The 26,013-nt window shown below is 44.5% G+C and overlaps 1 pseudogene; it reads left to right on the top strand.

Moving 5' to 3' along the window:
* Positions 1–26,013, top strand: part of LOC124046951 — a 128,342-nt pseudogene that overhangs the window by 52,609 nt on the left and 49,720 nt on the right.

Raw genomic sequence — 26,013 nt, 5'->3', positions numbered from 1 at the left:
CACTTCCATCATCCATACTTTTACCACTTCACTAAATCTTTCCCAAACATGACTTTTCTGGTCCTCCCTTTTTTATTTTCAACTCTCCATTTTGCAGCTTTTCTCTTATTGAATTAAACTCTGACATTGTCCTTTTTGCTTCCATGGATCGCCGTTAACTTTTTCTGCCCATTCCCAAAAGCAGCTGGTGATTGGCATGTATGTTATTTTGCGTGTGAACAGTTAGGTCCTAAAGTTTAGGCTTGTGCACTAATGCCAGATAGCCTAAAATAATGAAAGAAAAACCTGCCTATAGATATAAACTGCACAAGAATGATACATTTATGGATTTTTTTAAGTTGTTGTTTTCTCTTTATTAAACCCGCCAGCCACCCACCTGCCATTCATCCACACAATATTTCCTAACCCTAAACCCGCCCCCGCGGATACAACCGCTGTCAGCCCGCGCATCACTGATCACTACTGTGACATCATGCTTATTTTATCAATGTACACTATGTTACTTTGTGCTTCACCTAGTGTGTGTGTGTGTGTGTGTGTGTGTGTGTGTGTGTGTGTGTGTGTGTGTGTGTGTGTGTGTGTGTGTGTGTGTGTGTGTGTGTGTGTGTGTGTGTGTGTGTGTGTGTGTGTGTGTGTGTGTGTGTGTGTGTGTGTGTGTGTGTGTGTGTGCAGTCGGCCAGGGCGGTGAAGGTATTGAAGGAGTGTATCCGTCTGAAGCCGGATGACCCCACCATCCCCTTACTAGCTGTCAAGCTGTGCATTGGAGCACTCCATCGGGTGAGAATGGCAACAAGCCCTGCGATTGTCCCTCAGAGATCTCTGATATAAATCACTATATTATTTGTCCTTCATGATTTGTTTTCTGTACATTATAATATTTTACTAATCTTTATTTCTCTCACTCACTGTCTAGCTGGAGGAAGGGGAGTGTTTTGCTAAGATGGTGGTGGACATGGGGAAGAAGACCTCAGAGTTCCGAGCTAAAGGTTACCTAGCCATCGGCCTGGTGTACAGCCTCAAGGCCACAGACGGTGAGGGACTACTCCCACTTTCAACCACTGACCTCGTACTAGATTCTACCCTCTCTCTCTCCCCACGGTTATCATCCACACCCGGACACACTAACAGCAAATGCCTAACTCTGATGTATGACAGTCCCACTGTACATTGCTCTCCTCTCACTACCACATTCAGCTTATCTACACATATGGTGTAGACAAGCTGAATATTTATGACATAATGCACCATAATGTGAGCATCCTTCCCTCCCTTCTTCCTGAACATAATCACTCTCCTCTGGTTTCTCATTCTCTCCATCTCCTTTCTCTGCTCCCATCTGTTGTTCACTCTATTTCACTCGCTCTTAAATGCTTTCTCAATTTATCCGTGGCTCTCACATATGCTTCCCTCTGCCTTCTCTCCTCTTCTTTTTACTACTTTCTTTCCATTCATCTGGCCACTCTTTCTATTCTCATTTTCTCTCTCTCTCTCTCTCTCTCTCTCTCTCTCTCTCTCTCTCTCTCTCTCTCTCTCTCTCTCTCTCTCTCTCTCTCTCTCTCTCTCTCTCTCTCTCTCTCTCTCTCTCTCTCTCTCTCTCTCTCTCTCTCCCCCTACAGCTTCCCTATGGGGGATGCAGGAGGAGTATCGGAAGAAGCCCCTGGGTGCGTTCCAGAGGTGAGTTTTGTAAGAATTTAGCGATTTAGATGTCACTGTGTCTCCTCTGTCTCTGTCTCTCCCCTGTCTCTGTGTCTCCCCTGTCTCTGTCCCTGTCTCCCCTGTCTCTGTCTCCCCTATCCCTGTCTCCCATATCCCTGTCTCTGTCTCTCCCCTGTCTCTGTGTCTCACCCTATCCCTGTCTCTGTGTCTCACCCTATCCCTGTCTCTTCCCTGTCTCTGTCTCCCCTGTCTCTGTCTCCCCTATCCCTGTCTCTGTCTCTCCCCTGTCTCTGTGTCTCACCCTATCCCTGTCTCTGTCTCTCCCCTGTCTCTGTGTCTCACCCTATCCCTGTCTCTGTCTCCCCTGTCTCTGTCTCCCCTATCCCTGTCTCTGTCTCCCCTGTCTCTGTCTCCCCTATCCCTGTCTCTGTCTCTCCCCTGTCTCTGTGTCTCACCCTATCCCTGTCTCTGTCTCTCCCCTGTCTCTGTGTCTCACCCTATCCCTGTCTCTGTCTCCCCTGTCTCTGTCTCCCCTATCCCTGTCTCTGTCTCTCCCCTGTCTCTGTGTCCCCTATCCCTGTCTCCCCTATCCCTGTCTCTCCCCTGTCTCTGTGTCTCACCCTATCCCTGCCTCTTCCCTGTCTCTGTCTCCCCTGTCTCTGTCTCCCCTATCCCTGTCTCTGTCTCTCCCCTGTCTCTGTGTCTCACCCTATCCCTGTCTCTGTCTCTCCCCTGTCTCTGTGTCTCACCCTATCCCTGTCTCTGTCTCTCCCCTGTCTGTCTCCCCCTGTCTCTGTCTCCCCTGTCTCCCCTGTCTCTGTCTCCCCCATCTCTGTGTCTCCCCTGTCTGTGTCTTTCCCCTCTCCCTGTGTCTCCCCCGTCTCTGTGTCTCCCTTGTCTCTGTGTCTCCCCTGTCTTCTGTGTCTCCCCGTCTCTGTGTGTTCCTGGGGAACACCTGTCCCTGGTTTACCTAATGGAGGCAGAGTCATCCTCAGTGTCACACCACTTTCCTTGTCCCCTGTCCCCCATCCCCCCTCTCTGTGTCTCCCCTCCCTGTCCCTTTCTCTGTGTCTGTCCCTGGCTCCCCTAATGGAGGCAGAGTCATCCTCACTCTCACACCACTCTCTTGACACATTAACTATGCAGTGGTGTAAGAGAGTCCATTTAAGCCTTTGACACAGAGAGTGTTTGGGAAGAACCTCCCTCGTAGATACTCTGTGTCTCTCAAGTGGTTACGAGCAGGACAGGGCTGGGCAAGGCTTTTTCAGTAGGGGATGGATGGATACCTCACTCGAGGTTAGTCCCCTGGTGGTCCCAGTGTAATAGGGCCTGATACTCTGTAGGATAGTGGTTCAGAAAATCCCACTGTTCATTCATTTCTCTGCTTTATGATATGATACTACAAGCTGTATTCTCGGTAGCAGTAATGCAATATATATATATATATATATATATATATATATATATATATATATATATATATATATATATATATATATATATATATATATATATATATATATTTGAAGGACACTTTTCCTCCTCACTCATTTCTCCTCATCTCTCTGTTTCAGGGCCTAGAGCTTGTCCCCCACAGACCACCTGGCTGCCTTCTACCTGGCCCTGGAGCTGGCTGTGTCACAACAGGTAAGGTCAAGAAACACACACACGCACACAGTGGCTCAGAGAATCATGATGGGACTAATCTGTGTGTAAAAGCTGGTCACACAGCACTGATACTCTCCATAGATAGAGGTGTGTGTAGTCAGTTCTCTCTGTGGGTCTAACCCCAAGAAGTTATAGAAAATGGTTAAAGACCTGGAGAATAAACTCTCCTCCTCATAGCTGCACCTTAATATTGATGATGTGGTTGTTACTGACAAGGAGCACATGGCTGAGCTCTTTAATCACCACTTGATTAAGTCAGGATTCCTATTTGACTCAGCCATGCCTCCTTGCCCGTCCAACATTTCCTCATCCCCCACCCCTTCTAATGCAACTATCCCCGATGCTCACAGGCATTATTGTAAACTTTAGAGTGTTTCCTATCCAAATCTACCAATTATATGCATATCATATCTTCTGGGCCTGAGTAGAAGGCGTAGAATGCTTTCTTAGTGTCCAACAAGCTTTTTCTACCCTTAACCTTGTTATGAACACCTCCAAAACAAAGTTAATGTGGTTTGGTAAGAAGAATTGCCCCTCTCCCCACAGGTGTGATTGCTACCTCTGAGGGTTTAGATGTTGAGGTAGTCACATCATACAAGTACTTGGGAGTATGATACACTGCCCTTCTCTCAGCACATATCAAAGCTGCAGGCTACAGTTACATCTAGACTTGGTTTCCTCTATCGTAATTGCTCCTCTTTCACCCTAGCTGCCAAACTAACCCTGATTCAGATGACCATCCTACCCATGCTAGATTACAGAAATGTAATTTATAGATCAGCAGGTAAGGGTGCTCTCGAGTGGCTATATGTCCTTTACCATTCGTCCATCAGATTTGTCACCAATGCTCATTATAGGACACATCACTGCACTCTATACTCCTCTGTAAACTGGTCATTTACAGTATATCACAAAAGTGAGTACACCCCTCCCATTTTTGTAAATATTTGAGTATATATTTTCATGTGACAACACTGAAGAAATGACACTTTGCTACAATGTAAAGTAGTGAGAGTACAGCTTGTATAACGGTGTAAATTTTCTGTCCCCTCAAAATATTTCAACACACAGCCATTCATGTCTAAACCGCTGGCAACAAAAGTGAGTACAAATTGGGCCCAAAGTGTCAATATTTTGTGTGGCCACCATCATTTTCCAGCACTGCCTTAACCCTCTTGGGCATGGAGTTCACCAGAGCCTTCTTCCACTTCTCCATGACGACATCTCAGAGCTGTGGATGTTAGAGACCTTGCACTCCTCCGCCTTCCGTTTGAGGATGCCCCACAGATGCTCAATAGGGTTTAAGTCTGGAGACATGCTTGGCCAGTCCATCACCTTTACCCTCAGCTTCTTTAGCAAGGCAGTGGTCATCTTGGAGGTGTGTTTGGGGTCGTTATCATGTTGGAATACTGCCCTGCGGCCCAGTCTTTGAAGGGAGGGGATCATGCTCTGCTTCTGTATGTCACAGTATATGTTGGCATTCATGGTTCCCTCAATGAACTGTAGCTCCCACCACCATGCTTTTCGGTTTAGGCAAGACACACTTGTCTTTGTACTCCTCACCTGGTTGCCGCCACACACGCTTGACACCATCTGAACCAAATAAGTTTCTTGGTCTCATCAGACCACAGGACATGATTCCAGTAATCCAGGTCCTTAGTTTGCTTGTCTTCAGCAAACTGTTTGCGGGCTTTCTTGTGCATCATCTTTAGAAGAGGCTTCCTTCTGGGACAACAGCCATGCAGACCAATTTGATGCAGTGTACGGCGTATGGTCTGAGCACTGACGGGCTGACCCCCCACCCCATCAACCTCTGCGGCAATGCTGGCAGCACTCATACGTCTATTTCCCAAAGAAAACGTATGGATATGACGCTGAGCACGTGCACTCAACTTCTTTGGTCGACCATGGCGAGGCCTGTTCTGAGTGGAATCTGTCCAGTTAAACCGCTGTATAGTCTTGGCCACCGTGCTGCAGCTCAGTTTCAGGGTCTTGGCAATCTTCTTATAGCCCAGGCCATCTTTATGTAGATCAACAATTATTTTTTTCAGATCCTCAGAGAGTTCTTTGCCATGTTGAACTTCCAGTGACCAGTCAGTATGAGGGAGTGTGAGAGCGATGACACCAAATTTAACACACCTGCTCCCCATTCACACCTGAGACCTCGTAACACTAACGAGTCACATGACACCGGGGAGGGAAAAGGGCAAATTGGGCCCAATTTGGACATTTTCACTTAGGGGTGTACTCACTTTTGTTGCCAACGGTCTGGACCTTAATAGCTGTGTGTTGAGTTATTTTGAGGGGACAGCAAATGTACACTGTTATACAAGCTGTACACTCACTACTTTACATTGTAGCAAAGTGTCATTTCTTCAGTGTTGTAACATGAAAAGATATCCTCAGATATTTACAGAAATGTGAGGGGTGTACTCACTTTTGTGATATACTGTATGTAAAAGTGTTGCAAGACCCACTGGTTGATGGTTATTTATAAAACACTCTTAGGCCTCACTCCCCCCTATCTGAGATATCTACTGCAGCCCTCATCCTCCACATACAACACCCGTTCTGCCAGTCACATTCTGTTAAAGGTCCCTAAAGCACACACATCCCTGGGTCGCTCGTCTTTTCAGTTCGCTGCAGGTAGCGACTGGAACGAGCTGCAACAAACACACAAACTGGACAGTTTTATCTCAATCTCTTCATTCAAAGACTCAGTCATGGATACTCTTACTGACAGTTGTGGCTGCTTTGTGTGATGCATTGTTGTCCCTACCTTCTTGCCAATTGTGCTGTTGTCTGTACCCAAAAATGTTTGTACCATGTTTTGTGCTGCTACCATGGTGTTGTCATGTGTCGCTGCCTCGCTGTGTTCTCGTCTTAGGTCTCTCTTTTTGTAGTGTTGTGTCTCTTGTCGTGATGTGTGTTTTGTCCTATATTTTTATTTTAATTTTTAATCCCACCCCCCGTCCCCGCAGAAAGCCTTTTGCCTTTTGGTAGCCCGTCATTGTTAATAAGAATTTGTTCTTAACTGACTTGCCTAGTTAAATAAAGGTTAAATAAATACAACTTTCTTTTTTTTTTACACTAGGTATTAGCGGTGCTCATTATTCACACGGGTCACTCTAAGGTCACCGCAAACCCTCTTTCTGTCTCTCTCTTTCTTTCACTCTTTATATCTCCCCCCTCTCTCTGCCATACTGTATCTTCCTCTCCTCTCAACTCCAGTCTCTTCCCCCTATATTCCCCTTTCCTGTCTCTTTCTCCTCTTTTCTTCTTCCACTATAATCTCGCCTCCATCCTCCCATCCCAGAAACACAACAGTCATAAAAAGAATAACACAAGGAATCAATACACAATGAGTAATGGCAGCTTGGCTATATACACGCGGTACCAATACCAAGTCAATGTGCAAGGGTGCGAGGTAATTGAGGTAGATATATACATATACTATAGGTAGGGATAAAGTGACTAGGTAACAGGATAGATGATGAACAGTAATAGCAGCGTATGTGATGAGTGAAAAGAGTTAGTGTAAAAAGGGTCGATGCAGATTGTCCGGGTAGCTATTTGGTTGACTCTTTCACTCTTTATTAGTCTTATGGCTTGGGTGTAGAAGCTGTTCAGGGTCCTGTTGGTTTCAGACTTGGTGCATTGGCACTGCTTGCCATGTGGTAGCAGAGATAACAGTCTATGATTTGGGTGGCTGGATTCTGACCATTTTTAGGGCCTTCCTCTAACTGCCAGGTATAGAGGTCCTAGATGGCAGGGATCTCGGGCCTAGTGATGTACTGGGCCATAAGCACTACCCTCTGTATCGCTTTGCGGTCGGATGCCAAGCAGTTGCCATACCAAGCGGTGACTTATTCAGTCAAGATGCTAAGAGAGAGAGAGAGAGAGAGAGAGAGAGAGAGAGTCACCGCTCGGTATGGCAGTTGCTTGGCATCCGACCCCAAAGCGCTACAGAGGGTACCTTTATTGGCCAAATAATTACATAATAAAAGCACAAACCTTGTTTCATTTTTAGCTACCTAGAAAGTTAAAAACCATCACCCTTCATCGCCCACTGTACATAGAACCCTCTGACGCACCACACCCCTACAAAATCCCCAAGAATATTCACCAGCTCACCATATACATGGTCCAGTGTCAGCTGAGCCCACACCAGAAACAGAAACAATCCTACCAGTCTCCTCATCCCCACAGAACAGGCGCCCCCTCCCCACTAATGGATCAAGATCCGACTCGTACCTGTTCGTAGTGATAGCCCCATGAATAATCCTCCACTGTAGCTCAGCAATACGTTTCTCTATGGGAGGCTTATACAGGGAGCGCCAACGTCCTCTCGGAGAAGAGCAGAACCACTGCTTTATTCATTCACGAAGCAGTTGAAAGATTTCCATAGCCAACTTGTTATCCCACAGCGAGGAGAACATTCTCCACCGTCACCTTCGGCTCAGGCAGGGACGGCGTTTCCACGTGAGACGTCATCCCCACTCCCAGCGACTAACTCCCCGACAATGAAGGCTATGTCACCACTAAAATAAATCACATAGCCTAAATCCTTCAGGGGAAAATGTAAAGAAATGACCAATAAATGAACAGTAAATAATGTGACAAGACACACATCAGGGAATGATGTACAAAAAGACAAATCTGAAGGAAATTGAATGTCAAGGGTGGATTTGTGAGGTTTGGAGGGGACAGGTAGGGGAATGGAGACGTAGAGGGGAGGGATGAGGAGAGGAGATGGAGGGTAGGGAGGAGGAGGAGAATCAAATCTAATTTATTGATCACATACACGTGTTTAGCAGATGTTATTGCGGGTGTAGCGAAATGCTTGTGTTTCTCTCTAACAGTGCAGTAATATCTAACAGTTTCACAATAATACACACAAATCCAAAGAAAATGAATGGAATTAAGAATATATAAATATTTGGATGAGCAATGTTAGAGCGGCATAGACTAAGATACAGTAAAATAGAATACAGAATATACTTATGAGATGAGTAATGTGAAATATGTAAACATTATTAAAGTGACCAGTGTTCCGTTATTAAAGTGGCCAGTGATTTGAAGTCTATATATACAGTTGAAGTCGGAAGTGTACATACACCTCAGCCAAATACATTTTAAACTCCGTTTTTCACAATTTCTGACATTTAATCCTTGTAAAGAATTCCCTGTCTTAGGTCAGTTAGGATCACCACTTTATTTTAAGAATGTGAAATGTCAGAATAATAGTAGATAGAATGACTTATTTCAGCTTTTATTTCTTTCATCACATTCCCAGTGGGTCAGAAGTTTACATACACTCAATTAGTATTTGGTAGCATTGCCTTTAAATTGTTTAACTTTAACTTTGGTCAAACGTTTTGGGTAGCATTCCACAAGCTTCCCACAATAAGTTGGGTGAATTTTGGCCCATTCCTCCTGACAGAGCTGGTGTAACGGAGTCAGGTTTGTAGACCTCCTTGCTCGCACACACTTTTTCAGTTCTGCCCACAAATTGTATATGGGATTGAGGTCAGGGCTTTGTTATGGCCACTCCAATACCTTGACTTTGTTGTCCTTAAGCCATTTTGCCACAACTTTGGAAGTATGCTTAGGGTCATTGTCCATTTGGAAGAGAGAGTCATTTGCGACCAAACTTTAACTTCATGATTGATGTCTTGAAATGTTGCTTCAATATATCCACATACTTTTCCCTCCCTCATGATGCCAGTCCCTCCTGCAGCAAAGCACCCCCACAACACGTGCTTCACGGTTGGGATGGTATTCTTCGGCTTGCAAGCCTCCGCCTTTTTCCTCAAAAGATAATGATGGTCATTATGGCCAAAGAGTTCTATTTTTGTTTCATCAGACCAGAGGACATTTCTCCAAAAAGTACAATCTTTGTCCCCACGTGCAGTTGCAAACCGTAGTCTGGCTTTTTTATGGTGGTTTTGGAGCAGTGGCTTCTTCCTTGCTGAGCGGCCTTTCAGGTTGTTAATATAGGACTCGTTTTACTGTGGATATAGATACTTTTGTACCTGTTTCCTACAGCATCTTCACAAGGTCCTTTGCTGTTGTTCTGGGGATTGATTTGCACTTTTCGCACCAAAGTACATTCATCTCTAGGAGACAGTCTCCTACCTGAGTGGTATGATGGTTGTGTGGTCTCATGGTGTTTATACTTGCGTACTATTGTTTGTACAGATGAATGTGGTTCCTTCAGGCGTTTGGAAATTTCTCCCAGGGATGAACCAGACTTGTGGAGGTCTTCAAAATTTTTCCGGGGTCTTGGCTGATTTCTTTTGATTTTCCCATGATGTCAAGCAAAGAGGCACTGAGTTTGAAGGTAGGCCTTGAAATACATCCACAGGTACACATCCAGTTGACTCCAGTTGACTCCAGAGCCTATCAGAAGCTTCTAAAGCCATGACATAATTTTCTGGAATTTTCCAAGCTGTTTAACAGCACAGTCAACTTAGTGTATGTAAACCTCTGACCCACTGGAATTGTGGTACAGTGAAATAATGTGTCTGTAAACAATTGTTGTCAAAATTACTTGTGTCATGCACAAAGTAGATGTCCTAACCGACTAGCCAAAACATTAGTTTGTTAACAAGAAATTAGTGGAGTGGTTGAAAAAGATGAGTTTTAATGACTCCAACCTAAGTGTATGTAAACATCCAACTTCAACTGTATAAGGTGCTACTGATGGCTATTTAACAGACTCTTATTACCAAATACTGTCTCCGATGAGATTCATCTGCTGGACAGTATTGATACACATACACACAACCATCCACACAAACACACACCGCTAACATACGCTACAAAAGTATGTGGATACCTGCTATTCAAACATCTCATGGTCCCCCCTTTGCTGCTATAACAGCCTCCATCCACTCTTATGGGAAGGCTTTCCACTAGATGTTGGAACATTACTGCGGGGACTTGCTTCCATTCAGCCACAAGCATTAGTGAGGTCGGCACTGATGTTGGGTGATGAGGCCTGGCTCGCAGTTGGTGTTCCAATTCATCCCGAAGGTGTTCGATGGGGTTGAGGTCAGGGCTCTGTGCGGGCCAGTCAAGTTCTTCTTCAGTCAAGTTCTACCGATCTCGACAAACCATTTCTCTATGCACCTTGCTTTGTGCTTGGGGGCTTTGCTGAAAAAAGGACATTTTATACACCTGTCAGCAATGGGTGTGGCTGAAATTGCCAAATCCACTAATTTGAATGCTTTTGGCCACGTAGTGTATACCATTGATTTCCGGCAGCAGTAGACTAATGAAAAGGACCTGATATTTGTCATTACCTGGTCGATTTAAGCAGGTGTTAACAACTAAGTTGTGTCTGATCATGTATCTACTCCATCAGAGATCTGATTGGCTGAGCTGGGAGAGACATTAGCATAGATATAATAGCCCTGTTATATCTATGATTGGTTGTCACAAGATAGGCATGTATGGGGGGGAAATCCATAAACACTGATGAGCAAGTACATGAGCTATTTGCCTTTAACTCATGTGAAGGGTAAAGGTTAGGGATTAGTGATTCAAATACAATATTTGCTACTTGCTGTAACATTGTAGCCAGATGTTAACAGGATAATGGCGGACGGAAGACAGGGGGGTGCGGCAGGTGCCGCTTCTCATACGAATGCTGTTATTTTATCTAAACATCAGGTGTACGCCGACCACAGCCAAGTAACTCGTGCAAAGAGTTAAAGCTCAATTATGTGTTTTATCGCCAGTACTTTGCCATGATTGTCAGTTATGTAGCTGCTCTACTGATAATCTCAGTGCGTCCTTGCTGGGAGGACACAATCAGTCTACTACCAGAGAATATCAACACCAAACACATTGGTCCACGGGAGCGGACAGTACACAGCATACAATAATGTTCTGAAAAATGGCCAATCCTACCTCGCTCGCTATTCCACTTAACCGCTTAGGCGTAACATTTAAACACAAGTCCAACATTTATCGGAAACATTTAAACTACCTGTTCACTACCCTCCTGCTCTCCGGGGATGTGCAACTCAAACCTGGGCCTAACATCACCGAGCCAGTGATACTCACCGGAGTGGAAAGTAGTGGATGGCCTCATCCACTGATCGTCGCCGCTGTGGAAGTGGGTGAGTGCTATGGTCCCATGGTTTCTCTCGACTCACCCGGCTCCAGGATAGATTTTGACTCTTCAAACATACCCAAGTCGCTATATGCGATCCCTGACTCTGCTTCTGGTACGCAAGCTGTTTTAATTAGTTCCCCTCATCCAGCGCAGGCGGGAGGGATTGTTAATTGCGCTACCGAACTGCCCCTAATCAAAACGAAACACAACGGCCTAAACCCAGCCATCAGAAAACACCAAAAATGTTACTTATTTCAATGTGTCAATCACTCTCGAGTTGTCTGGGACCCACTAACTAAGCCCAAGGGACTACTAGAGGGGCACTTGAACATTTGTAGTGTCATTCCAAAAAGTGATCAAATTCAACATCTACTCACTGACTCCATCCTTGACTTCCTCTGCCTCTCAGAGACATGGCTCCATAAACACTCTCCATATGCTGCTGTGATTGTGCCTGGCTACAATGTTTTCAGGAGAGACAGGATTATAGGAAGAGGAGGGGGTGAGATGATTTACATTAAAGAACATATCCGATGCAAACAAATTGAGTGTGATAATGAACTAGACTGTATTGGCCTGAACGTTACACTGTCTCCCCAAATGTCTTTTACCCTTATTGGAATGTATAGGCCACCTTCCACAAAAAGTCTGTTTTTTGATCAGTTTAATACCATGCTTAGGGAATGTGATTTTGGGAAAGAGGTCATCTTCATGGGACATTTTAATATTAATTATGAAGACAAGTCTAGTAGGAAAACACTCAAACGGATCACTAATAGCTCAGTTGGTAGAGTATGGCGCTTGTAACGCCAGGGTAGTGGGTTCGATCCCCGGGACCACCCATACGTAGAATGTATGCACACATGACTGTAAGTCGCTTTGGATAAAAGCGTCTGCTAAATGGCATATATATATATATATATAATACTTTTGACTTTACACAGCTAGTTAAAGGGCCAACCTGGGTGACTTGTTGCTCTAAAACACAGATTGATTTGGTGTTCAGTAATAAACCAGAGAGAGTGACTAAATCATTCAATGTGGTTACTTTGCTATCTGATCATAATCTGACACTTATAGCCAGAAAGCTGTCTAAGAGCAGGTTTAACCTCTACTGTTAGAAAGCCGGATCAACTAAGAATACCTAAGAGTGAATTCAACTATTTTGAAAACGCAATTAAGGGAATTAACTGGAAGGACATCTTTTCCTATACAGACGTGGAAGCTGATAGTCAGGTTTTTCTATCCACAATCCAGACTACAATAAATGGTTTCCTAAAGAAAATCAAATCCAAACCTGGCCAATTGAGCACTCTTCCTTGGCTAAATGGAGAAATCTGGAAATGGATGAAAGAATGAGATTATGCTCTAAAAGATCCAAATTAGAGCATGACAGACGTAGATTTACCATACCAGAAATAAGGTGATGAAAGAAATCAGAAATCAAACTTTTTTATTAACATAATTGGTAAAGTAAAGGGAAATTCTAAATTGGTCTTGGAGAATCTAAAAAAGTTAACAGGGAAAGACCATAGTAACATTGCAAGAAGATTAGAAATCATGGTGAATAACAATCTAACACAGGATGCAGTTGAAATAGCAACAGCCTTCAATTCCTACTTTATTGACTCTGTCAGGTTACTGACACAGAACCCCTCCACTGGTTTCTTGGGCTCAGTGCTAGTAAATCACACTCAACCTGTCTTCATCATAAGGGAGGTTTCTGAGTCAAAGGTGAACAAGGTGATTAGCTCACTAAAGAACTCTAAAGCCAAAGATGTGTTTGGGCTGGACTCTACCTTTCTTAAAAACTACAAAGAGTCACTAATTGGCCCCAATACTAAGGTCACCAACACATCTATTGGTCTCTGGGTGTTTCCAAGGGTATGGAAGTCGGCCATAATAACGGCCATCTTTAAATCGGGCAACCCTGCTGATGTGAGTAACTACAGGCCCATTACTATACTACCTGTGGTGTCAAAGGTTGTTGAAAAATGTGTAGCAGAACAACTGATTGCCCACCTCAACAACAGCCCCTTTACATTACACTCCATGCAGTTTGGCTTCAGAGCAAAACACTCCACAGAAACAGCCAACTGCTTTCTTCTAGAAAATGTGAAGTCCAAGATGGACAAAGGGGGCGTTATTGGGGCTGTGTTTCTGGACCTAAGGAAGGCTTTTGATACTGTTAACCATGAGATTCTCATTACAAAATTGTCCAAGTTCAACTTTTCCCCCGATGCCTTGATATGGATGAAATCATACCTTGAAGGCAGAACTCAGTGTGTCAGAGTGAGCAATGAGCTGTCGCCCACTCTTAGCTATGATGTGGGCGTGCCCCAAGGGTCAATACTGGGGCCCCTCCTGTTCAGCCTGAACATGAATGATCTGCCTTCTGTCTGTACTGGGTGTGAAGTTCAAATGCATGCAGATGATTCAGTGATATATGTGCATGCAAAGAGCAAACAACAAGCTGCACAAGAACTCACTACTGTAATGGTCCAGGTGACAAAGTGGCTCAGTGACTCGTGTTTGCATCTCAATGTGAAAAAAACTGTTTGTATGTTCTTCACAAAGAGGGCAACAGATGCTACTGAGCCAGATGTCTGTGTCAGGGGAGAAGCTCCAGATGGTATCTGATTTTAACTACCGTGGCATCATACTTGATTCCAACCTCTCTTTTACAAAGCATGCGAAAAAGGTCATTCAGAACCAAATTCAACCTAGCTCATTTCCGATTAATACGAAAATTGTTTGACTACAGAGGTAGCTAAACTGTACTTCAAATCTATGATACTCCCCCACTTAACATACTGCTTGACTAGTTGGGCCCAAGCTTGCTGTACAACATTAAAACCTATTCAGTCTCTCTACAAACAGGCTCTCAAAGTGCTTGATAGGAAGCCCAATAGCCATCGCCACTGTTACATCCTCAGAAAGCATGAGTTCCTGAGTTGGGAAAATCTTGTGCAATACACTGACGCATGTCTTGTATTCAAGATCCTAAATGGCCTGACTCCTCCCCCTCCACTCAGTATTTTTGTTAAACAGAAAACCCAAACATGTGGCAGCAGATCCACAAGGTCTGCAATGAGAGGTGACTATATAGTTCCCTTAAGGAAAAGCACCTTTACTAAATCCGCTTTCTCTGTGAGAGCTTCCCGTGTCTGGAATAGACAGCCATCAGACACACATAACTGCACCACATATCACACTTTCACATAATGCATGAAGACATGGCCAAAGGTCAATCATATTTGTGAACATGGTCCCTAGCTGTGTATTGCCGCTTTCCATGTTTTCTGTTGTCTGTAGCTTGTGAGGTGTGGAAACACTGTTGCTTTTATGAATTTTGTCTTGCTGCTTTTTGTTCTATGTTACTCTGTCTGTATGCTACATCTTGCTTGTCCTATGTTGCTGTCTGTATGCTATGTCTTGCTTGTCCTATGTTGCTCTGCGTGTGCTTACTGCTCAATGATGGTCTGTATTGTAATTGTTTTTAATAACCTGCCCAGGGACTGTGGTTGAAAATTAGCTGTCTGGCTAAAACCGTCACTTTTACTGAAACGTTGATTAATGTGCACTGTCCCTGTAAAAATAAAATAAACTCAAACTCAGATGTGTTCAGATGTAATAAGGTTAGGGTCCTCTCCAGCATGGCCAGATATCAGCACCCCTTGCTGTGGATGTCTGGTGGGGATCTGACCCGTGCCCTCTGTGCTATAGATCCCGGAGGCGCTTGGGTACGTGCGTTAGGCTCTGCAGCTGCAGGGAGACGACATGCACTCACTCCACCTGCTGGCGCTGCTGCTGTCGGCTCAGAAACACTACCACGACGCTCTCAACATCATCGAGATGGCCCTCAGCGAGTATCCTGAGAACTTCATGTTAGTCTGGAGTCTGGCCTTTCTCCACAACAGACTCAATGTTATACCATCTTATTTTGTATATATTAGGATCCTTATTAGCTGTTGCCAAGGCAACCCCTACTCTTCCTGGGGTCCAGGAACAAAACAACACATCACAAGAAAACAATAGTCTACATCGGGGGTATTCCCACTCTTACCCCCTATGAGGTCCGGAGCCTGCTGGTTTTTTGTTCTACCTGATTAATTGCACACACCTGTTGTCCTGGGTCTAAATCAGTCCCTGACTAGTGGAACTGGCTTAGATGTCCAATACTTAACAGAAGACACTGTGCGCTATACACATGTACACTGCTCCACCATTGCAGACGTACAATATAACATTTACAATATTACAACAAAACAATATTACTGTGTGTGTCTCCACAGTGTTGTTTTATCTTATTCAACTCGATTTCTAATTAATTGTATTTTTCAAGTATTTGTTACAGATAGAAATCACAGTGCTAGCTATACAGAAGATATCTCTTCTCCTCCCCATCTCCTCTCCTCTCCATCTCCTCTCCTTCTTCCCATCTCCTCCACTCCTCCCCATCTCTTATCCTCCTCCCCATCTCCTCTCCTCCTCCCCATCTCCTCTCCTCCTTCCCATTTCCTCTCCTCCTCTCCTCCCCATCGCCTCTCCTCCTCCCCATCTCCTCTCCTCCTCCCCATCTCCTCTCCTCCTCCCCATCTCCTCTCCTCCTTCCCATTTCCTCTCCTCCTCCCCATCTCCTCTCCACCTTCCCATCTCCTCTCCTCCTCCCCATCTCCTCTCCTCCTTCCCATCTCCTCTCCTCCTCCCCATCTCCTCTCCTCCTTCCCATTTCCTCTCCTCCTCTCCTTCCCATTTCCTCTCCTCCTCCCCATCGCCACTCCTCCTCCCCATCGCCTCTGCTCCTCCCCATCTCCTCTCCTCCTCCCCATTTCCTCTCCTCTTCTCAATCTCCTCCTCACCATCTCCCCTCCTCTTCCCCATCTCCTCTTTTCCTCCCCATCTCCTCTCCTCCTCCCCATTTCCTCTCCTCTTCTCAATCTCCTCCTCACCATCTCTTCTGAATCGCCTCTCCTCCTCCCCATCTCCTCCCCTCCTCCCCATCTCCTCTCATCCTCCCCATCTCCTCTCATCCTCCCCATCTCCTCTCATCCTCCCCATCTCCTCTCCTCCTCCCCATCTCCTCCCCTCCCCCCATCTCCTCTCCTTGTCCCCATCTCCTCTCCTCCTCCCCATCTCCTCTCCTCCTCCCCATCTCCTCTCCTCCTCCCCATCTCCCCTCCTCTTCCCCATCTCCTCTTTTCCTCCCAATTTCCTCTTCTCAATCTCCTCCTCACCATCTCTTCTGAATCGCCTCTCCTCCTCCCCATCTCCTCCCCTCCTCCCCATCTCCTCCCCCATCTCCTCTCATCCTCCCCATCTCCTCTCCTCCTCCCCATCTCCTCTCATCCTCCCCATCTCCTCTCATCCTCCCCATCTCCTCTCCTCCTCCCCATCTCCTCCCCTTCCCCCCATCTCCTCTCCTTGTCCCCATCTCCTCTCCTCCTCCACATCTCCTCTCCTCCTCCCCATCTCCTCTCCTCCTCCCCATCTCCTCTCATCCTCCCCATCTACTCCCCTCCTCCCCATCTCCTCTCCTTGTCCCCATCTCCTCTCATCCTCCCCATCTCCTCTCATCCTCCCCATCTCCTCTCCTCCTCCCCATCTCCTCCCCTCCTCCTCTCCTTGTCCCCAACTCCTCTCATCCTCCCCATCTCCTCTCATCCTCCCCATCTCCTCTCCTCCTTCCCATTTCCTCTACTTCTCCTCATCTCCTCTTCTCAATCGCCTCTCCTCCCCATCTCCTCTCCTCCTCCCCACCTCCTCCCCATCTCTTCTCCTCCTCCCCATCTCCTCTCCTCCTCCCCATCTCCTCTCCTCCTTCCCATTTCCTCTCCTCCTCCTCTTCTCAATTGCCTCTCCTCCTCCCCATCTCCTCACCCCCATCTCCTCTCCCCCAATCTCCTTTGCCCCCTCGCAATCTCCTCTCCTCAATCTCCTCTCCTCAATCTCCTCTTCTCAATCGCCTCTCCTCCTCCCCCATTTCCTCTCCTCTTCTCAATCTCCTCCTCACCATCTCCTCTTCTGAATCTCCTCCCCATCTCCTCTCCTCATCCCCATCTCCTTTTCCCCTTCACCATCTCCTCTCCTCCTCCCCATCTACTCTCCTCATCTCCTCCCCTCCTCCCTATCTCCTCTTCTCAATCTCCTCCTCCCCATCTCCTCTCCTCCTCTCCGGTGTCTGACACCTCTGTCTCCCTCTCACACCTCTGTCTCTGTGTAATCCTGAGATACTTAAAAAAACAAATCCCTGCTCTGTTTGTTTACAGTGTTTTGAATTTCTCAATTTATAATAGATTTAGCCTGCTGTACCCTCAGGGCACCACAGTGTTGGCTGCTGTACCCTTTGCACCACAGTGTTGGCTGCTGTACCCTCAGGGCACCACAGTGTTGGCTGCTGTACCCTCAGAACACCACAGTGTTGGCTGCTGTGCCTCTCTCGCTGCCTTAGCCACTTACACAACATGAAAAAGAACACATTTTTTTTCACAAGCTTGATTGAGCTTCAGCTTTTCCTGTGTGTGTGTGTGTGTGTGTGTGTGTGTGTGTGTGTGTGTGTGTGTGTGTGTGTGTGTGTGTGTGTGTGTGTGTGTGTGTGTGTGTGTGTGTGTGTGTGTGTGTGTGTGTGTGTGTGTGTGTGTGTGTGTGCGCGCGCATGCCTGTGTGTGTGCACTTGTAAAAACATGAGGCTGAGGGTGTATGCTGTGAATATGTGTGTAAAAAGAGTGTACTGTTATTATTTGTGTGATAACATTGCAGAGAAGATTCAAGGCATGTGGTTTGTTGCACATTCATACACACAGTAGCTGGTACTGTACATTGGGATGAGGAAGAGATGAAAGGTGATGGTAATGTGATGTTTGAATGGGCACTACTTATACTGAACAAAAATATAAACGTAACACGTAAAGTGTTGGTCTCATGTTTCATGAGCTGAAATAAAAGATCCCAGCAATTTTCCATATGCACAAAAATGTTATTTCTCAAATGTTGTGCATACATTTGTTTACAGTGGCTTACGAAAGTATTCACCCCCTTGGCATTTTTCCTATTTTGTTGCCTTACAACCTGGAATTAAATAGATTTTGGGGGGGATTGTAACATTTGATTTACACAACATGCTTGCCACTTTGAAGATGGTAAATATGTTTTTTATTGTGAAACAAACAAGAAATAAGACAAAAAAGCAGAAAATTTGAGCGTGCATAACTATTCACCCCCCCAAAAAATCAATACTTTGTAGAGCCACCTTTCTCAGCAATTACAGCTGCAAGTCTCTTGGGATATGTCTCTATAAGCTTGTCACATCTAGCCACTGGGATGTTTGCCAGGCAAAACTGGCAAACAACTCTTCAAGGCAAAACTGCTCCAGCTCCTTCAAGTTGGGTGGGTTCTGCTTGTGTAAAGCAATCTTTAAGTCATAACACAGGTTCTCAATTGGATTAAGGTCTGGGCTTTGACTAGGCCATTCCAAGACATTTAAATGTTTCCGCTTAAACCACTCTATTGTTGCATTAGCAGTATGCTAATGAGTCATTGTCCTGCTGGAAGGTGAACCTCCCGGTCTCAAATCTTTGGAAGACTGAAACAGGTTTCCCTCAAGAATTTCCCTGTATTTAGCGCCATCCATCATTCCTTCAATTCTGACCAGTTTCCCAGTCGATTAAAAACATCCCCACAGCATTTTATTATTTTTACTTTATTTAACTAAGTATTTTCAATGATGACCTAGGAACAGTGCGTAAACTGCCTGTTCAGGGGCAGAACGACAGATTTGTACCATGTCAGCTGGGGGTTTGAACTTGCAACCTTCCGGTTACTAGTCCAACTCTCTAACCACTAGGCTACCCTGTCGCCCCATAATTTTTTTTACATTTCTTTTTATTTCACCTTTATTTAACCAGGTAGGCTAGTTGAGAACAAGTTCTCATTTGCAACTGCGACCTTTGCAACTGCGACCTGGCCAAGATAAAGCATAGCAGTGTGAACAGACAACACAGAGTAAACAATTAACAAGTCAATAACACAGTAGAAAAAAGGGGAGTCTATATACAATGTGTGCAAAAGGCATGAGGAGGTAGGCGAATAATTACAATTTTGCAGATTAACACAGAAGTGATAAATGATCAGATGGTCATGTACAGGTAGAGATATTGGTAATGATAATGATGCTGCCACCACCATGCTTCACTGTGGGGATAATATTCTTGGGGTGATGAGAGGATTTGGGTTTGCGCCAGATGTAGTGTTTTCCTTGATGACCAAAAATCTCAATTTTAATCTCATCTGACCAGAGTACTTTGCTTATTTTTTTTCTTTAAGCAATGGCTTTTTTTCTGGCCACTCTTCCATAAAGCCCAGGTCTGTGGTGTGTATGGTGGTCCTATGGACAGATATTACAATCTCCGATGTGGAGTTTTGCAGCTCCTTCAGGGTTATCCTTGGCCTCTTTGTTGTCTCTCTGAATTAATACCCTCCTTGCTTGGTCTGTGAGTTTTGGCGGCCCTCTCTTGGCAGGTTTGTTTTGGTGCCATATTCTTTCCATTTTTTAATAATGGATTTAATGGTGCTCCGTGGCATGTTCAAAGTTTCAGATATTTTTTTATAACCCAACCCTAATCTGTACTTCTCCACAACTTTGTCCCAAACCTGTTTGGAGAGCACCTTGGTCTTCATGGTGCCGCTTGCTTGGTGGTGCCCCTTGCTTAGTGGTGTTGCAGACTCTGGGGCCTTTCAGAACACGTATATACATACTGAGATCATGTGACACTTAGATTGCACACAGGTGGACTTTATTTAACTAATTGTGTGACTTCTGAAGGTAATTGGTTTTACCAAATCTTATTTAGGGGCTTCATAGCAAAGGGGGTGAATACATATGCACGTAGCAGTTTAGCGTTTTTTTAAACAAGTATTTTTTTTTCATTTCACTTCACCACTTTGAACTAGTTTGTGTAGGTTCATTACATGAAATCCAAATAAAAATACATTTAAATTACAGGTTGTAATGCAACAAAATATGCCATGGGGGATGAATACTTTTGCAAGGCACTGTACATCCCTGTTAGAAACCATTTCTCCTTTGCCAATCCATCTGACAGGTGTGGCATATCAAGTGCTGAGAGGGGGGTTCTGAGGATTATTTATGCCTGTAATAAAGCCCTTTTGTGGGGAAAAACTAATTCTGATTGTATAGGCTTGGCTCCCAAGTGGATGGGCCTATGCCATTCAAAGTCCACCCTGGTTACACCCTGCCCAGTCGTGATAACCATAGATTAGGGCCTAATGAATTTATTTCAATTGAACTGTAACTGAATGAAAACTTTATTCTCCCATTAGCTTTTCTCTATCTCTCTGCTCTATCTCTCTCTCTGCTGTGTCTCTTTCTTTCTCTATCTCTCTCTCTGCTCAGATTGGCGTTCATCTAGGCTTTCATTAACACTTCTCTTCTCTGAGTGGAGGGTTCTTGGTGAATGCACCCCCCACTCCCAGGCATCCTAGAGATTCTAGTACTCCTCATTGAATATGTAGTGTGAGTTTGTAGCAGGGGGAGGATGCTTTCCTCTGTCTGCAACCTCACACTCTTGTCTTCTGTGTTAATGTGTTGTGTCTTCTGTGTTAATGTGTTGTGTCTTCTGTGTTAATGTGTTGTGTCTTCTGTGTTAATGTGTTGTGTCTTCTGTGTTAATGTGTTGTGTCTTCTGTGTTAATGTGTTGTGTTCCTGTGTTTTAAACTGTGCGTTTCCCATGTGTTTGCCTGCAGTCTGTTATTCACCAAGGTGAAGCTGGAGACATTGTGTCAAGGACCTGAGGAGGCTCTGCTCACCTGCAAACACATGCTACAGATCTGGAAGTCCTGTTACAACCTCACCAACCCCAGGTACAGTATAGTAGTACCCATTACACTGGTAAAATGTTCTGTCCACTAAATAGAACTGAAATGTGTAAGATGATAGCAGTCAAATATGTTGGACACTATACCATTGCAAACTGCAGTATTTTAAGCCTCCTTCAGGAATGTTATGCCTCACACACTCAAAATGTAGTCTTTTGGAATGTCAGACAAGAAGGAGTGAGGGAGTCTGGGGCCAAATGTCCATGATCTCCTGTGTGAACATTAAGCTCCAACTTTAGCCTCAACTCCTACAAAATTAACTATAACGAGAGAGAGCAGCACTGCTTACCTGATTATATCCATGGCTTTTTAATATGCTTTAAATGTAACAGTATAATTTTAAACCGTCCCCTCGCCCATACTCTGCAAGGGGAACTACTACTTTGAGCAAGTGACGTAACCGATTGAAACGCTATTTAGCGCACACCGCTAACTAAGCTAGCCGTTTCACATCCGTTACACTCACCCCCCTTTTGACCTTCCTCCTTTTCCGCAGCAACCAGTAATCCGGGTCAACAGCATCAATGTAACAGTATAATTTTAAACTGTCCCCTCGCCCATACCCGGGCGCGAACCAGGGACCCTCTGCACACATCGACAACAGTCACCCTCGAAGCATCGTTACCCATCGCTCCACAAAAGTAGCGGCCCTTGCAGAGCAAGGGGAACTACTACTTCAAGGTCTCAGAGCAAGTGACGTAACCAATTGAAACGCTATTTAGCGCACACCGCTAACTAAGCTATACTGTACATAAAGAATCACAGGCCTGAGATCAGAGGACTGTATAGTCATGGTCAAAAGTTTTGAGAATGACATAAATATGAATTTTCACCAAGTCTGCTGCCTCAGTTTGTATGATGGCAAATTGCATATACTCCAGAACGTCATGAAGAGTGATCAGATTAATTACAATTAATTGCAAAGTCTATCTTTGCCATGCAAATGAACTGAACCTCCCCCCCCAACATTTCCACTGCATTTCAGCCCTGCCACAAAAGGACCAGCTGACATCATGTCAATGATTCTCTCGTTAAAATCTCTTGATGCTACCCATCCCGGATCCGGGATCGTGACTACAGGCTCAAGCTCATTAGCAAAATGCAAAAAATATTCCTAGAAATATTTAACCTCCACACATTAACAAGTCCAATAGCTCAAATGAAAGATAAACACCTTGTTCATCTACCCAGCAAGTCAGATTTCTAAAATGTTTTACGGCGAAAACACACCACATATTTATATTACACCACCACCGAAACAAAGACAAGAGGCAGCCATTTTGTCCCAGAAAAATAAAAGCAGGATTAAAAAATAAATAATTCACTAACCTTTTGAAAATCTTCATCAGATGACAGTAATAGGACATTGTACAAGGTACATTTATGTTTTTTTCAATAATATGCCATTTATATCCATAAATCTCTGTTTACAATGACGACATTTAAAAAAAATGCTACTCAAATGTCCAGAGAAATGATGCTAGCTCCGACAGATAACGTCAGATAACAAGCAATACACATGACTAAATATACATGTTCTACATATAGTTACAAAGATTACACTTCTTCCTAATGCAACCGCTGTGTTACATTTATTTTTAACGTTACAGAATTCGTTCACTAGGCTATAATATGAGACGGCGCTCAGATATTAGCAGTATGTCTCCTCTACGTTTGGAGTCCACAAGAAACCCAAAATAACCACATAAATATTCCCTTACCTTTGATGTTCTTCGCTCAGAAGACGTGGAAGGAGTTATACTTACCCAATACATCGTTTGGTTTCAAGTTGTGTGTCTCTGTATTAGCATATGCTAACAGCTTCAGCTGAAATGCACCCAAAATGACTTCTGGTCCCGCACTCTTGCGCATCAAAACTTCAAAATTGCATATTATATGTCGACTAAACTGGTCAAACTAAGTGCAGAATCAAGCTTTAGGATGTTTTAAACGTGTAAAACTAAGTGCAGAATCAAGCTTTAGGATGTTTTAAACGTGTAAAACAAGAATCAGCGCGAACAGACAAACCGACATCAATTGGTACTTCATGGAAAAAGAGAGCGTACCAATTCAGAAGTGCGCAATAGAGTGCATGTATTCTCACGTGACCCGAACGTTTTAGCCCGCCAAAAGACGAGGGCGCGTGTGATTCTCACAATGAATGCCCCATTTGAAAGCAGACATCGCGCTGAACACATACAAACTGTTCCCAGATCCATAGCTGGTTGGGAAGGGTGGGGGCGATGACGTCAAAGTTGGCCCAACTTTTCTGTTGACAAGAGAGAGTTTGGGAGAAAGGCTGCCCTGAGAGTTCTGCTTTACATACAGACATAATTTTAAAGGTTTTAGAAACTTTAGAGTGTTTTCTATTCAATAATAATTATTATATGCATATATTAGCAATTTTGGAGAAAAAAAAATATTTTTACTATGGGCACGCACTTCCTCCAAAGGGGGCAGTATTCAGCCCTAGCATCAATAGGTGTGAGTGTTGACGAGGACAATGCTGGAGATCACTCTGTCATGCTGATTGAGTTCAAATAACAGACTGGAAGCTTCAAAAGGAGGGTGGTGCTTGGAATCATTGTTCTTCCTCTGTCAACCATGGTTACCTGCAAGGAAACACGTGCCGTCATCATTGCTTTGCACAAAAAGGGCTTCACAGGCAAGGATATTACTGCCAGTAAGATTGCAACAAGATCAACCATTTATCGGATCATCAAGAACTTCAAGGAGAGCGGTTCAATTGTTGTGAAGAAGGCTTCAGGGCGCCCAAGAAAGTCCAGCAAGCGCCAGGACCGTCTCCTGAAGTTGATTCAGCTGCGGGATCGGGGCACCACCAGTACAGAGCTTGCTCAGGAATGGCAGCAGGCAGGTGTGAGTGCGAAGACTTTTGGAGGATGGCCTGGTGTCAAGAAGGGTAGCAAGAAGCCAGTTGTCTCCAGGAAAAACATGAGGGACATACTGATATTCTTCAAAAGGTACAGGGATTGGACTGCTGAGGACTGGGGTAAAGTCATTTTCTCTGATGAATCCGCTTTCCGATTGTTTGGGGCATCTGGAAAAAAGCTTGTCCGGAGAAGACAAGGTGAGCGTTACCATCAGTCCTGTGTCATGCCAACAGTAAAGCATCCTGAGACCATTCATGTGTGAGGTTGCTTCTCAGCCAAGGGAGTGGGCTCACTCACAATTTTGCCTAAGAACACAGCCATGAATAAAGAATGGTACCAACACATCCTCCGAGAGCAACTTCTCCCAACCATCCAGGAACAGTTTGGTGACGAACGATGCCTTTTCCAGCATGATGGAGCACCTTGCCATAAGGCAAAAGTGATAACTAAGTGGCTAGGGGAACAAAACAGGAAACTCCCCAAACCTTAATCCCATTGAGAACTTGTGGTCAATCCTCAAGAGGCGGGTGGACAAACAAAACCTGCAAATTCTGACAAACTCCAAGCATTGATTAATCAAGAATGGGCTGCCATCAGTCAGCATGTGGCCCAGAAGTTAATTGACAGCATGCCAGGGTGGTTTGCAGAGGTCTTGAAAAAGAAGGGTCAACACTGCAAATATTGACTCTGCATCAACTTCATGTAATTGTCAATATAATCCTTTGACACTTATGAAATGCTTGTAATCATACTTCAGTATTCCATAGTAACATCTGACAAAAATATCTAAAGACACAGAAGCAGCTAACTTTGTGGAAATTAATATTTGTGCCATTCTCAAAACAAGACTGTAAATAACTTTGTGATTACTATTGATGTAAAAAGGTCTTTATAAATACACTTGCATTGATTGATTGATTGATTGTGCTAAATGACATAAGTATTACATGAGAATTACATCACTTCCTTACTGTTGCTGAATCCCATCTAGACATAACCCTGGTTCCTCCAGTGGCTCCCTGTATGCATCCCAAATGGCACCCTATTCCCTATTTAATGCACTACACACCCCTATGGGCTCCTGTCATACAAAATGGATAGAGTGCCATTTGGAACGCAGCCTGTCTGCAGCTAATAGCAACAATGCTGCGGAGAGAGAGTCAGAGTGGGGACAGATCAGTCCCTCACATCATGTCAGCCTCTTGTTAAACTGGAGAATATTATTCCACTGAGACCAACAGCCACAGCACCAACACACACACGCACAGCATGAGACTAGACCGGGTCCAGGGCTACTGTAGCCTTATTCCTATACTGCATAATCTGTCTGCAATGTATACAGAATGCAGGAACAGCTCATTATAGAACGTGAGATAGCATTTACTTCAGACAAAACCTACAGGAGGGGAAATATTCCGGCAGATGAAGCATTGGCGTGTTAAAGTTGGTCCAGAGCTCTGTTTTATGGCGGTTTGTGTGTCTCGTGTTATGAGCGATACTGCCTCAGCGTGTGTAGCACCTTCCCGTCTGTGCAAATATACCGGCCAGATCAAACAACAGAAAATAACTGAACTCTATAATCTTGTTTCTCTCATGGCTCTGATTTCCTGGATATGACTGATTTGAGGAGAAAGACGCAGTAGGTCCTGCCTGGATCCAATAATCCACACAGTGCACCAGACCAATGCATCATAATGTTTCATTGTCAAAGTGACATTTGACTAGGGGATCTCTCCATCTCTGTGACTATCAATCTACACACAATACCCCATATTGAC

The sequence above is a fragment of the Oncorhynchus gorbuscha genome, linkage group LG10 (genome assembly GCF_021184085.1).
Source record: "Oncorhynchus gorbuscha isolate QuinsamMale2020 ecotype Even-year linkage group LG10, OgorEven_v1.0, whole genome shotgun sequence".
In the NCBI taxonomy this organism is placed as follows: Eukaryota; Metazoa; Chordata; class Actinopteri; order Salmoniformes; family Salmonidae; genus Oncorhynchus; species Oncorhynchus gorbuscha.
The sequence above is the reverse complement of the archived record's forward strand: the minus strand, read 5'-3'. Positions and strand labels throughout refer to the sequence as shown.